General features: G+C 43.3%; 3 non-coding genes across 3 annotated transcripts; all 3 read left to right on the top strand.

The window, feature by feature from the left end:
* Positions 1 to 62: 62 nt before the first annotated feature.
* On the top strand, positions 63 to 144 carry trnaf-aaa (transfer RNA phenylalanine (anticodon AAA)). Its single transcript has one exon. It is a non-coding gene; the product is annotated as a tRNA-Phe (tRNA).
* A 1,355-nt stretch (positions 145 to 1,499) lies between these two features.
* Positions 1,500 to 1,582, top strand: trnal-cag (transfer RNA leucine (anticodon CAG)). The gene has a single exon. It is a non-coding gene; the product is annotated as a tRNA-Leu (tRNA).
* A 9,266-nt stretch (positions 1,583 to 10,848) lies between these two features.
* Positions 10,849 to 10,930, top strand: trnaf-aaa (transfer RNA phenylalanine (anticodon AAA)). The gene has a single exon. It is a non-coding gene; the product is annotated as a tRNA-Phe (tRNA).
* Positions 10,931 to 14,841: the final 3,911 nt, after the last annotated feature.

Genomic DNA, 14,841 nt, shown 5'->3' on the forward strand with positions numbered 1-14,841 from the left:
CTTTCTGTAGGCTATGCCTGTTGGCCCATTCACTCCTAACAAGCCTGTTTTCTTCTGTCAACGTTGTCGTGGCCGAGTGGTTAAGGCGATGGACTAAAAATCCAATAGGGTCTTCCTGCGCAGGTTCAAATCCTGCCGACAACGAAAATGCTTTTTTTTGACCCCTCCGGAGGTTGAAGTTTAGTCGTGTTTCTTATACCAATCGCATCCTCTCAGATCTCCGCAAGTACATAGGGATTAGTTGTCCATTTGGGATAGGACTGCAGGCCATCTATCCCACTTCACACCTTTACACACCTGGTTATCCAGCCTTCTAGCTCTATAGGCCACAGTAGCATAGGTTACAGGTTTGTAGTCAAGCCACAGATTTCAGGTGAGATCCCATGATACACTCAACAATACAACAACACGATTCTCATGAATAACCATTAAGCCATTTGCTAAGATTTCCCCCATTTTGACATGTGGAAACCTGTTGTCACTCTTACCCTGACGGGAAGCTCCAGACACTTTTTTGGTCCTATCTGAGGCATTTTTAAATTCATGTCAAATTGGCCATATTCTGAAGACACTCTTAGGCTGCAGGGTAATCGAACTGGCCACATCTAAAGTCAAGCCACAGGTAACAGGTGAGAAACCTTGTTAAACCCTAAAATAAAAATAAAAAACTTGATTGCATTGAAAATAACCATTAAGTCATTCAGGTCGCAGACTCCCCTATAGGCATGGTTTGAAACCCCCTCCTGACAATTTTTTAGCGCCTGCATGTCATTCACCTTTGTAAAATCCAGTTGAAAAATAAATGACTTAAGGTAACGTAAATGACACCTAGTTAATATGAGTAGTGAATAACTATCGTATTTTTAATATTCTGCAAAAACAGCTAGTTGATGAGAGGCTGAAAGAGAATTGCAAGAATCGCGCAATTTCACAGGCGGGCCCCAAACAGGCAAATAACAAAAATTATCTCGGAACGCAGAACTCGTCGGTCGTTGTCAGTGGATTGTATTGGCGGGAAGAACAAAAATATCGTCTGCAGGGTAATCGAAGTCGCCGCATCTAATGTCAAGTCACAGGTGAGCTGCCTTGTTAAACCCTAAAAATAAATAATAACACGATTGTGTTGAAATGACCCATTAAGCCATTTGTAAGGATTTCCCCCATGTGGACCTGTTGTCACTCTTACCCTGATGGTTGCTGATATTTCCAGACACTTTTTCAGTCTTATCTGAGGAATTTTATCATTTATATCAGAATGGCCATATTCTGATGCCAGTTTAGCGCTCATTCAATGACGATTTACTACTCTTTCCCATTGAAGGCCATATTGAGGTTAAATCAATGACTGGACTTTTTAATTTATAAAAACAAATGACTATTGAAAGTGCAAGTCAGTATCGTGCATAGTTGTTCTGGTCTCTGTGGTGATTTTAGAGCGTTGTTCATATTTCTACTTTTACCGCATACACTTTAACCCGATACCCAGTTACTGTGCTGTAGTCAGGATGGCCGAGCGGTCTAAGGCGCTGCGTTCAGGTCGCAGTCTCCCATGGAGGCGTGGGTTCAAATCCCACTTCTGACAGTTTTTTAGTGCCTCTCAGGAGTCATGCTGCTCAGCAGTAATAATAAGAATTATGAAATAACAACTTCACACAGTGAAATAACAATTCATAATAAACACTCTCAAATGCAGACCTTCTGGAGCTGAGCAAAGATCAAGGTTAAATAAGAAAACAGCTGGACTTAATAACAAATGAATGAGGGGAACATTTTGTGTTATTGCATTATAATGAGTTACTGCATTATCTTTCAGTTGTTAAATTTCACTTTCAGTAGGCTATGCCTGTTGGCCCATTCACTCCTAACAAGCCTGTTTTCTTCTGTCAACGTTGTCGTGGCCGAGTGGTTAAGGTGATGGACTAGAAATCCATTAGGATCTTCCTGCGCAGGTTCAAATCCTGCCGACAATGAAAATGCATTTTTTTGACCCCTCCGGAGGTTGAAGTTTAGTCGTGTTTCTTATACCAATCGCATCCTCTCAGATCTCCGCAAGTACATAGGGATTAGTTGTCCATTTGGGATAGGACTGCAGGCCATCTATCCCACTTCACACCTTTACACACCTGGTTATCCAGCCTTCTAGCTCTATAGGCCACAGTAGCATAGGTTACAGGTTTGTAGTCAAGCCACAGATTTCAGGTGAGATCCCATGATACACTCAACAATACAACAACACGATTCTCATGAATAACCATTAAGCCATTTGCTAAGATTTCCCCCATTTTGACATGTGGAAACCTGTTGTCACTCTTACCCTGACGGGAAGCTCCAGACACTTTTTTGGTCCTATCTGAGGCATTTTTAAATTCATGTCAAATTGGCCATATTCTGAAGACACTCTTATAGTCTGCAGGGTAATCGAACTGGCCACATCTAAAGTCAAGCCACAGGTAACAGGTGAGAAACCTTGTTAAACCCTAAAAGAAAAAGAAAAAACTCGATTGCATTGAAAATAACCATTAAGTCATTCAGGTCGCAGACTCCCCTATAGGCATGGTTTGAAACCCCCTCCTGACAACTTTTTAGCGCCTGCATGTCATGCACCTTTGTAAAATCCAGTTGAAAAATAAATGACTTAAGGTAACGTAAATGACACCTAGTTAATATGAGTAGTGAATAACTATCGTATTTTTAATATTCTGCAAAAACAGCTAGTTGATGAGAGGCTGAAAGAGAATTGCAAGAATCGCGCAATTTCACAGGCGGGCCCCAAACAGGCAAATAACAAAAATAATCTCGGAACGCAGAACTCGTCGGTCGTTGTCAGTGGATTGTATTGGCGGGAAGAACAAGAATATCGTCTGCAGGGTAATCGAAGTCGCCGCATCTAATGTCAAGTCACAGGTGAGCTGCCTTGTTAAACCCTAAAAATAAATAATAACACGATTGCGTTGAAATGACCCATTAAGCCATTTGTAAGGATTTCCCCCATGTGGACCTGTTGTCACTCTTACCCTGATAGTTGCTGATATTTCCAGACACTTTTTCAGTCTTATCTGAGGAATTTTATCATTTATATCAGAATGGCCATATTCTGATGCCAGTTTAGCGCTCATTCAATGACGATTTACTACTCTTTCCCATTGAAGGCCATATTGAGGTTAAATCAATGACTGGACTTTTTAATTTATAAAAACAAATGACTATTGAAAGTGCAAGTCAGTATCGTGCATAGTTGTTCTGGTCTCTGTGGTGATTTTAGAGCGTTGTTCATATTTCTACTTTTACCGCATACACTTTAACCCGATACCCAGTTACTGTGCTGTAGTCAGGATGGCCGAGCGGTCTAAGGCGCTGCGTTCAGGTCGCAGTCTCCCATGGAGGCGTGGGTTCAAAACCCACTACTGAGAGTATTTTAGTGCCTCTCAGGAGTCATGCTGCTCAGCAGTAAGAATGATGAAATAACAACTTCACACAGTGAAATAACAATTCATAATAAACACTCTCAAATGCAGACCTTCTGGAGCTGAGCAAAGATCAAGGTTAAATAAGAAAACAGCTGGACTTAATAACAAATGAATGAGGGGAACATTTTGTGTTATTGCATTATAATGAGTTACTGCATTATCTTTCAGTTGTTAAATTTCACTTTCAGTAGGCTATGCCTGTTGGCCCATTCACTCCTAACAAGCCTGTTTTCTTCTGTCAACGTTGTCGTGGCCGAGTGGTTAAGGTGATGGACTAGAAATCCATTAGGATCTTCCTGCGCAGGTTCAAATCCTGCCGACAATGAAAATGCATTTTTTTGACCCCTCCGGAGGTTGAAGTTTAGTCGTGTTTCTTATACCAATCGCATCCTCTCAGATCTCCGCAAGTACATAGGGATTAGTTGTCCATTTGGGATAGGACTGCAGGCCATCTATCCCACTTCACACCTTTACACACCTGGTTATCCAGCCTTCTAGCTCTATAGGCCACAGTAGCATAGGTTACAGGTTTGTAGTCAAGCCACAGATTTCAGGTGAGATCCCATGATACACTCAACAATACAACAACACGATTCTCATGAATAACCATTAAGCCATTTGCTAAGATTTCCCCCATTTTGACATGTGGAAACCTGTTGTCACTCTTACCCTGACGGGAAGCTCCAGACACTTTTTTGGTCCTATCTGAGGCATTTTTAAATTCATGTCAAATTGGCCATATTCTGAAGACACTCTTATAGTCTGCAGGGTAATCGAACTGGCCACATCTAAAGTCAAGCCACAGGTAACAGGTGAGAAACCTTGTTAAACCCTAAAAGAAAAAGAAAAAACTCGATTGCATTGAAAATAACCATTAAGTCATTCAGGTCGCAGACTCCCCTATAGGCATGGTTTGAAACCCCCTCCTGACAACTTTTTAGCGCCTGCATGTCATGCACCTTTGTAAAATCCAGTTGAAAAATAAATGACTTAAGGTAACGTAAATGACACCTAGTTAATATGAGTAGTGAATAACTATCGTATTTTTAATATTCTGCAAAAACAGCTAGTTGATGAGAGGCTGAAAGAGAATTGCAAGAATCGCGCAATTTCACAGGCGGGCCCCAAACAGGCAAATAACAAAAATAATCTCGGAACGCAGAACTCGTCGGTCGTTGTCAGTGGATTGTATTGGCGGGAAGAACAAGAATATCGTCTGCAGGGTAATCGAAGTCGCCGCATCTAATGTCAAGTCACAGGTGAGCTGCCTTGTTAAACCCTAAAAATAAATAATAACACGATTGCGTTGAAATGACCCATTAAGCCATTTGTAAGGATTTCCCCCATGTGGACCTGTTGTCACTCTTACCCTGATAGTTGCTGATATTTCCAGACACTTTTTCAGTCTTATCTGAGGAATTTTATCATTTATATCAGAATGGCCATATTCTGATGCCAGTTTAGCGCTCATTCAATGACGATTTACTACTCTTTCCCATTGAAGGCCATATTGAGGTTAAATCAATGACTGGACTTTTTAATTTATAAAAACAAATGACTATTGAAAGTGCAAGTCAGTATCGTGCATAGTTGTTCTGGTCTCTGTGGTGATTTTAAAGCGTTGTTCATATTTCTACTTTTACCGCATACACTTTAACCCGATACCCAGTTACTGTGCTGTAGTCAGGATGGCCGAGCGGTCTAAGGCGCTGCGTTCAGGTCGCAGTCTCCCATGGAGGCGTGGGTTCAAAACCCACTACTGAGAGTATTTTAGTGCCTCTCAGGAGTCATGCTGCTCAGCAGTAAGAATGATGAAATAACAACTTCACACAGTGAAATAACAATTCATAATAAACACTCTCAAATGCAGACATTCTGGAGCTGAGCAAAGATCAAGGTTAAATAAGAAAACAGCTGGACTTAATAACAAATGAATGAGGGGAACATTTTGTGTTATCGCATTATAATGAGTTACTGCATTATCTTTCAGTTGTTAAAATTCACTTTCTGTAGGCTATGCCTGTTGGCCCATTCACTCCTAACAAGCCTGTTTTCTTCTTTCAACGTTGTCGTGGCCGAGTGGTTAAGGCGATGGACTAGAAATCCATTAGGAACTTCCTGCACAGGTTCAAATCCTGCCGACAACGAAAATGCATTTTTTTGACCCCTCCGGAGGTTGAAGTTTAGTCGTGTTTCTTATACCAATCACATCCTCTCAGATCTCCGCAAGTACATAGGGATTAGTTGTCCATTTGGGATAGGACTGCAGGCCATCTATCCCACTTCACACCTTTACACACCTGGTTATCCAGCCTTCTAGCTCTATAGGCCACAGTAGCATAGGTTACAGGTTTGTAGTCAAGCCACAGATTTCAGGTGAGATCCCATGATACACTCAACAATACAACAACACGATTCTCATGAATAACCATTAAGCCATTTGCTAAGATTTCCCCCATTTTGACATGTGGAAACCTGTTGTCACTCTTACCCTGACGGGAAGCTCCAGACACTTTTTTGGTCCTATCTGAGGCATTTTTAAATTCATGTCAAATTGGCCATATTCGGAAGACACTCTTATAGTCTGCAGGGTAATTGAACTGGCCACATCTAAAGTCAAGCCACAGGTAACAGGTGAGAAACCTTGTTAAACCCTAAAAGAAAAAGAAAAAACTTGATTCCATTGAAAATAACCATTAAGTCATTCAGGTCGCAGACTCCCCTATAGGCATGGTTTGAAACCCCCTCCTGACAACTTTTTAGCGCCTACATGTCATGCACCTTTGTAAAATCCAGTTGAAAAATAAATGACTTAAGGTAATGTAAATGACACCTAGTTAATATGAGTAGTGAATAACTATCGTATTTTTAATATTCTGCAAAAACAGCTAGTTGATGAGAGGCTGAAAGAGAATTGCAAGAATCGCGCAATTTCACAGGCGGGCCACAAACAGGCAAATAACAAAAATAATCTCGGAACGCAGAACTCGTCGGTCGTTGTCAGTGGATTGTATTGGCGGGAAGAACAAAAATATAGTCTGCAGGGTAATCGAAGTCGCCGCATCTAATGTCAAGTACTTCCGGCGCCGACAGAGATGGCCGCCTCGCTTCGCGTTCCTATGAAACTATGCAGTTTTTTGTTTTTTTACGTGTTATTTCTTACATTAATACCCCTTGTCATCTTAGGTTTCAATACATACAGTCGAGAAGAACTACTGAATATAAGATCAGCGTCAACTCACCATCAGTACGACCAAGAATATGTTTTTCGTGACGCGGATCCTGTGTTCTGCCTTACAAACAGGACAACGGAGCGGATCCCATGCAGCGACCCAAAAAAACGACTCCGAAAAAGAGGGAAACGAGGCGGTCTCTGGTCAGACTCCGGAGACGGGCACACCGTGCACCACTCCCTAGCATTTTTCTTGCCAATGTCCAGTCTCTTGACAACAAGGTTGATGAAATCCGAGCAAGGATAGCATTCCAGAGGGACATCAGAGACTGTAACGTTCTTTGCTTCACGGAAACGTGGCTCACTGGAGAGACGCTATCCGAGGCGGTGCAGCCAACGGGTTTCTCCACGCATCGCGCAGACAGAAACAAACATCTTTCTGGTAAGAAGAGGGGCGGGGGCGTGTGCCTTATGGCTAACGTGACATGGTGTGATGAAAGAAACATACAGGAACTCAAATCCTTCTGTTCACCTGATTTAGAATTCCTCACAATCAAATGTAGACCGCATTATCTACCAAGAGAATTCTCTTCGATTATAATCACAGCCGTATATATCCCCCCCCAAGCAGACACATCGATGGCTCTGAATGAACTTTATTTGACTCTTTGCAAACTGGAAACCATTTATCCGGAGGCTGCATTCATTGTAGCTGGGGATTTTAACAAGGCTAATCTGAAAACAAGACTCCCTAAATTTTATCAGCATATCGATTGCGCAACCAGGGGTGGAAAGACCTTGGATCATTGTTACTCTAACTTCCGCGACGCATATAAGGCCCTGCCCCGCCCCACTTTCGGAAAAGCTGACCACGACTCCATTTTGTTGATCCCTGCCTACAGACAGAAACTAAAACAAGAGGCTCCCACGCTGAGGTCTGTCCAACGCTGGTCCGACCAAGCTGACTCCACACTCCAAGACTGCTTCCATCACGTGGACTGGGACATGTTTCGTATTGCGTCAGACAACAACATTGACGAATACGCTGATTCGGTGTGCGAGTTCATTAGAACGTGCGTTGAAGATGTCGTTCCCATAGCAACGATTAAAACATTCCCTAACCAGAAACCGTGGATTGATGGCAGCATTCGCGTGAAACTGAAAGCGCGAACCACTGCTTTTAATCAGGGCAAGGTGTCTGGTAACGTGACCGAATACAAACAGCGCAGCTATTCCCTCCGCAAGGCTATCAAACAAGCTAAGCGTCAGTACAGAGACAAAGTAGAATCTCAATTCAACGGCTCAGACACAAGAGGCATGTGGCAGGGTCTACAGTCAATCACGGACTACAGGAAGAAATCCAGCCCAGTCACGGACCAGGATGTCCTGCTCCCAGGCAGACTAAATAACTTTTTTGCCCGCTTTGAGGACAATACAGTGCCACTGACACGGCCTGCAACGAAAACATGCGTTCTCTCCTTCACTGCAGCCGAGGTGAGTAAGACATTTAAACGTGTTAACCCTCGCAAGGCTGCAGGCCCAGACGGCATCCCCAGCCGCGCCCTCAGAGCATGCGCAGACCAGCTGGTCGGTGTGTTTACGGACATATTCAATCAATCCCTATACCAGTCTGCTGTTCCCACATGCTTCAAGAGGGCCACCATTGTTCCTGTTCCCAAGAAAGCTAAGGTAACTGAGCTAAACGACTACCGCCCCGTAGCACTCACTTCCGTCATCATGAAGTGCTTTGAGAGACTAGTCAAGGACCATATCACCTCCACCCTACCTGACACCCTAGACCCACTCCAATTTGCTTACCGCCCAAATAGGTCCACAGACGATGCAATCTCAACCACACTGCACACTGCCCTAACCCATCTGGACAAGAGGAATACCTATGTGAGAATGCTGTTCATTGACTACAGCTCGGCATTCAACACCATAGTACCCTCCAAGCTCGTCATCAAGCTCGAGACCCTGGGTCTCGACCCCGCCCTGTGCAACTGGGTACTGGACTTCCTGACGGGCCGCCCCCAGGTGGTGAGGGTAGGCAACAACATCTCCTCCCCGCTGATCCTCAACACTGGGGCCCCACAAGGGTGCGTTCTGAGCCCTCTCCTGTACTCCCTGTTCACCCACGACTGCGTGGCCACGCACGCCTCCAACTCAATCATCAAGTTTGCGGACGACACAACAGTGGTAGGCTTGATTACCAACAACGACGAGACGGCCTACAGGGAGGAGGTGAGGGCCCTCGGAGTGTGGTGTCAGGAAAATAACCTCACACTCAACGTCAACAAAACTAAGGAGATGATTGTGGACTTCAGGAAACAGCAGAGGGAACACCCCCCTATCCACATCGATGGAACAGTAGTGGAGAGGGTAGCAAGTTTTAAGTTCCTCGGCATACACATCACAGACAAACTGAATTGGTCCACTCACACAGACAGCATTGTGAAGAAGGCGCAGCAGCGCCTCTTCAACCTCAGGAGGCTGAAGAAATTCGGCTTGTCACCAAAAGCACTCACAAACTTCTACAGATGCACAATCGAGAGCATCCTGGCGGGCTGTATCACCGCCTGGTACGGCAACTGCTCCGCCCTCAACCGTAAGGCTCTCCAGAGGGTAGTGAGGTCTGCACAACGCATCACCGGGGGCAAACTACCTGCCCTCCAGGACACCTACACCACCCGATGTCACAGGAAGGCCATAAAGATCATCAAAGACATCAACCACCCGAGCCACTGCCTGTTCACCCCGCTATCATCCAGAAGGCGAGGTCAGTACAGGTGCATCAAAGCTGGGACCTTAGAGACTGAAAAACAGCTTCTATCTCAAGGCCATCAGACTGTTAAACAGCCACCACTAACATTGAGTGGCTGCTGCCAACACACTGACACTGACTCAACTCCAGCCACTTTAATAATGGGAATTGATGGGAAATGATGTAAATATATCACTAGCCACTTTAAACAATGCTACCTTATATAATGTTACTTACCCTACATTATTCATCTCATATGCATACGTATATACTGTACTCTATATCATCGACTGTATCCTTATGTAATACATGTATCACTAGCCACTTTAATTAACTATGCCACTTTGTTTACATACTCATCTCATATGTATATACTGTACTCGATACCATCTACTGTATCTTGTCTATGCTGCTCTGTACCATCACTCATTCATATATCCTTATGTACATATTCTTTATCCCCTTACACTGTGTACAAGACAGTAGTTTTGGAATTGTTAGTTAGATTACTTGTTGGTTATTACTGCATTGTCGGAACTAGAAGCACAAGCATTTCGCTACACTCGCATTAACATCTGCTAACCATGTGTATGTGACAAATAACATTTGATTTGATTTGATTTGAAGTTACAGGTGAGCTGCCTTGTTAAACCCTAATAATAAATAATAACACGATTGCGTTGAAATGACTCATTAAGCCATTTGTAAGGATTTCCCCCATGTGGACCTGTTGTCACTCTTACCCTGATGGTTGCTGATATTTCCAGACACTTTTTCGGTCTTATCTGAGGAATTTTATCATTTATATCAGAATGGCCATGTTCTGATGCCAGTTTAGCGCTCATTCAATGACGATTTACTACTCTTTCCCATTGAAGGCCATATTGACGTTAAGTCAATGACTGGACTTTTTAATTTATAAAAACAAATGACTATTGAAAGTGCAAGTCAGTATCGTGCATAGTTGTTCTGGTCTCTGTGGTGATTTTAGAGCGTTGTTCATATTTCTACTTTTACCGCATACACTTTAACCCGATACCCAGTTACTGTGCTGTAGTCAGGATGGCCGAGCAGTCTAAGGCGCTGCGTTCAGGTCGCAGTCTCCCATGGAGGCGTGGGTTCAAATCCCACTTCTGACAGTTTTTTAGTGCCTCTCAGGAGTCATGCTGCTCAGCAGTAATAATAAGAATGATGAAATAACAACTTCACACAGTGAAATAACAATTCATAATAAACACTCTCAAATGCAGACCTTCTGGAGCTGAGCAAAGATCAAGGTTAAATAAGAAAACAGCTGGACTTAATAACAAATGAATGAGGGGAACATTTTGCGTTATTGCATTATAATGAGTTACTGCATTATCTTTCAGTTGTTAAATTTCACTTTCTGTAGGCTATGCCTGTTGGCCCATTCACTCCTAACAAGCCTGTTTTCTTCTGTCAACGTTGTCGTGGCCGAGTGGTTAAGGCGATGGACTAAAAATCCAATAGGGTCTTCCTGCGCAGGTTCAAATCCTGCCGACAACGAAAATGCTTTTTTTTGACCCCTCCGGAGGTTGAAGTTTAGTCGTGTTTCTTATACCAATCGCATCCTCTCAGATCTCCGCAAGTACATAGGGATTAGTTGTCCATTTGGGATAGGACTGCAGGCCATCTATCCCACTTCACACCTTTACACACCTGGTTATCCAGCCTTCTAGCTCTATAGGCCACAGTAGCATAGGTTACAGGTTTGTAGTCAAGCCACAGATTTCAGGTGAGATCCCATGATACACTCAACAATACAACAACACGATTCTCATGAATAACCATTAAGCCATTTGCTAAGATTTCCCCCATTTTGACATGTGGAAACCTGTTGTCACTCTTACCCTGACGGGAAGCTCCAGACACTTTTTTGGTCCTATCTGAGGCATTTTTAAATTCATGTCAAATTGGCCATATTCTGAAGACACTCTTAGGCTGCAGGGTAATCGAACTGGCCACATCTAAAGTCAAGCCACAGGTAACAGGTGAGAAACCTTGTTAAACCCTAAAATAAAAATAAAAAACTTGATTGCATTGAAAATAACCATTAAGTCATTCAGGTCGCAGACTCCCCTATAGGCATGGTTTGAAACCCCCTCCTGACAATTTTTTAGCGCCTGCATGTCATTCACCTTTGTAAAATCCAGTTGAAAAATAAATGACTTAAGGTAACGTAAATGACACCTAGTTAATATGAGTAGTGAATAACTATCGTATTTTTAATATTCTGCAAAAACAGCTAGTTGATGAGAGGCTGAAAGAGAATTGCAAGAATCGCGCAATTTCACAGGCGGGCCCCAAACAGGCAAATAACAAAAATTATCTCGGAACGCAGAACTCGTCGGTCGTTGTCAGTGGATTGTATTGGCGGGAAGAACAAAAATATCGTCTGCAGGGTAATCGAAGTCGCCGCATCTAATGTCAAGTCACAGGTGAGCTGCCTTGTTAAACCCTAAAAATAAATAATAACACGATTGTGTTGAAATGACCCATTAAGCCATTTGTAAGGATTTCCCCCATGTGGACCTGTTGTCACTCTTACCCTGATGGTTGCTGATATTTCCAGACACTTTTTCAGTCTTATCTGAGGAATTTTATCATTTATATCAGAATGGCCATATTCTGATGCCAGTTTAGCGCTCATTCAATGACGATTTACTACTCTTTCCCATTGAAGGCCATATTGAGGTTAAATCAATGACTGGACTTTTTAATTTATAAAAACAAATGACTATTGAAAGTGCAAGTCAGTATCGTGCATAGTTGTTCTGGTCTCTGTGGTGATTTTAGAGCGTTGTTCATATTTCTACTTTTACCGCATACACTTTAACCCGATACCCAGTTACTGTGCTGTAGTCAGGATGGCCGAGCGGTCTAAGGCGCTGCGTTCAGGTCGCAGTCTCCCATGGAGGCGTGGGTTCAAAACCCACTACTGAGAGTATTTTAGTGCCTCTCAGGAGTCATGCTGCTCAGCAGTAAGAATGATGAAATAACAACTTCACACAGTGAAATAACAATTCATAATAAACACTCTCAAATGCAGACATTCTGGAGCTGAGCAAAGATCAAGGTTAAATAAGAAAACAGCTGGACTTAATAACAAATGAATGAGGGGAACATTTTGTGTTATTGCATTATAATGAGTTACTGCATTATCTTTCAGTTGTTAAAATTCACTTTCTGTAGGCTATGCCTGTTGGCCCATTCACTCCTAACAAGCCTGTTTTCTTCTTTCAACGTTGTCGTGGCCGAGTGGTTAAGGCGATGGACTAGAAATCCATTAGGAACTTCCTGCACAGGTTCAAATCCTGCCGACAACGAAAATGCATTTTTTTGACCCCTCCGGAGGTTGAAGTTTAGTCGTGTTTCTTATACCAATCACATCCTCTCAGATCTCCGCAAGTACATAGGGATTAGTTGTCCATTTGGGATAGGACTGCAGGCCATCTATCCCACTTCACACCTTTACACACCTGGTTATCCAGCCTTCTAGCTCTATAGGCCACAGTAGCATAGGTTACAGGTTTGTAGTCAAGCCACAGATTTCAGGTGAGATCCCATGATACACTCAACAATACAACAACACGATTCTCATGAATAACCATTAAGCCATTTGCTAAGATTTCCCCCATTTTGACATGTGGAAACCTGTTGTCACTCTTACCCTGACGGGAAGCTCCAGACACTTTTTTGGTCCTATCTGAGGCATTTTTAAATTCATGTCAAATTGGCCATATTCGGAAGACACTCTTATAGTCTGCAGGGTAATTGAACTGGCCACATCTAAAGTCAAGCCACAGGTAACAGGTGAGAAACCTTGTTAAACCCTAAAAGAAAAAGAAAAAACTTGATTCCATTGAAAATAACCATTAAGTCATTCAGGTCGCAGACTCCCCTATAGGCATGGTTTGAAACCCCCTCCTGACAACTTTTTAGCGCCTACATGTCATGCACCTTTGTAAAATCCAGTTGAAAAATAAATGACTTAAGGTAATGTAAATGACACCTAGTTAATATGAGTAGTGAATAACTATCGTATTTTTAATATTCTGCAAAAACAGCTAGTTGATGAGAGGCTGAAAGAGAATTGCAAGAATCGCGCAATTTCACAGGCGGGCCACAAACAGGCAAATAACAAAAATAATCTCGGAACGCAGAACTCGTCGGTCGTTGTCAGTGGATTGTATTGGCGGGAAGAACAAAAATATAGTCTGCAGGGTAATCGAAGTCGCCGCATCTAATGTCAAGTACTTCCGGCGCCGACAGAGATGGCCGCCTCGCTTCGCGTTCCTATGAAACTATGCAGTTTTTTGTTTTTTTACGTGTTATTTCTTACATTAATACCCCTTGTCATCTTAGGTTTCAATACATACAGTCGAGAAGAACTACTGAATATAAGATCAGCGTCAACTCACCATCAGTACGACCAAGAATATGTTTTTCGTGACGCGGATCCTGTGTTCTGCCTTACAAACAGGACAACGGAGCGGATCCCATGCAGCGACCCAAAAAAACGACTCCGAAAAAGAGGGAAACGAGGCGGTCTCTGGTCAGACTCCGGAGACGGGCACACCGTGCACCACTCCCTAGCATTCTTCTTGCCAATGTCCAGTCTCTTGACAACAAGGTTGATGAAATCCGAGCAAGGATAGCATTCCAGAGGGACATCAGAGACTGTAACGTTCTTTGCTTCACGGAAACGTGGCTCACTGGAGAGACGCTATCCGAGGCGGTGCAGCCAACGGGTTTCTCCACGCATCGCGCAGACAGAAACAAACATCTTTCTGGTAAGAAGAGGGGCGGGGGCGTGTGCCTTATGGCTAACGTGACATGGTGTGATGAAAGAAACATACAGGAACTCAAATCCTTCTGTTCACCTGATTTAGAATTCCTCACAATCAAATGTAGACCGCATTATCTACCAAGAGAATTCTCTTCGATTATAATCACAGCCGTATATATCCCCCCCCAAGCAGACACATCGATGGCTCTGAATGAACTTTATTTGACTCTTTGCAAACTGGAAACCATTTATCCGGAGGCTGCATTCATTGTAGCTGGGGATTTTAACAAGGCTAATCTGAAAACAAGACTCCCTAAATTTTATCAGCATATCGATTGCGCAACCAGGGGTGGAAAGACCTTGGATCATTGTTACTCTAACTTCCGCGACGCATATAAGGCCCTGCCCCGCCCCACTTTCGGAAAAGCTGACCACGACTCCATTTTGTTGATCCCTGCCTACAGACAGAAACTAAAACAAGAGGCTCCCACGCTGAGGTCTGTCCAACGCTGGTCCGACCAAGCTGACTCCACACTCCAAGACTGCTTCCATCACGTGGACTGGGACATGTTTCGTATTGCGTCAGACAACAACATTGACGAATACGCTGATTCGGTGTGCGAGTTCA

Source organism: Oncorhynchus mykiss, chromosome 16 (assembly GCF_057628025.1).
Source record: "Oncorhynchus mykiss isolate SJ-2025 chromosome 16, ASM5762802v1, whole genome shotgun sequence".
NCBI classification, from domain to species: Eukaryota; Metazoa; Chordata; class Actinopteri; order Salmoniformes; family Salmonidae; genus Oncorhynchus; species Oncorhynchus mykiss.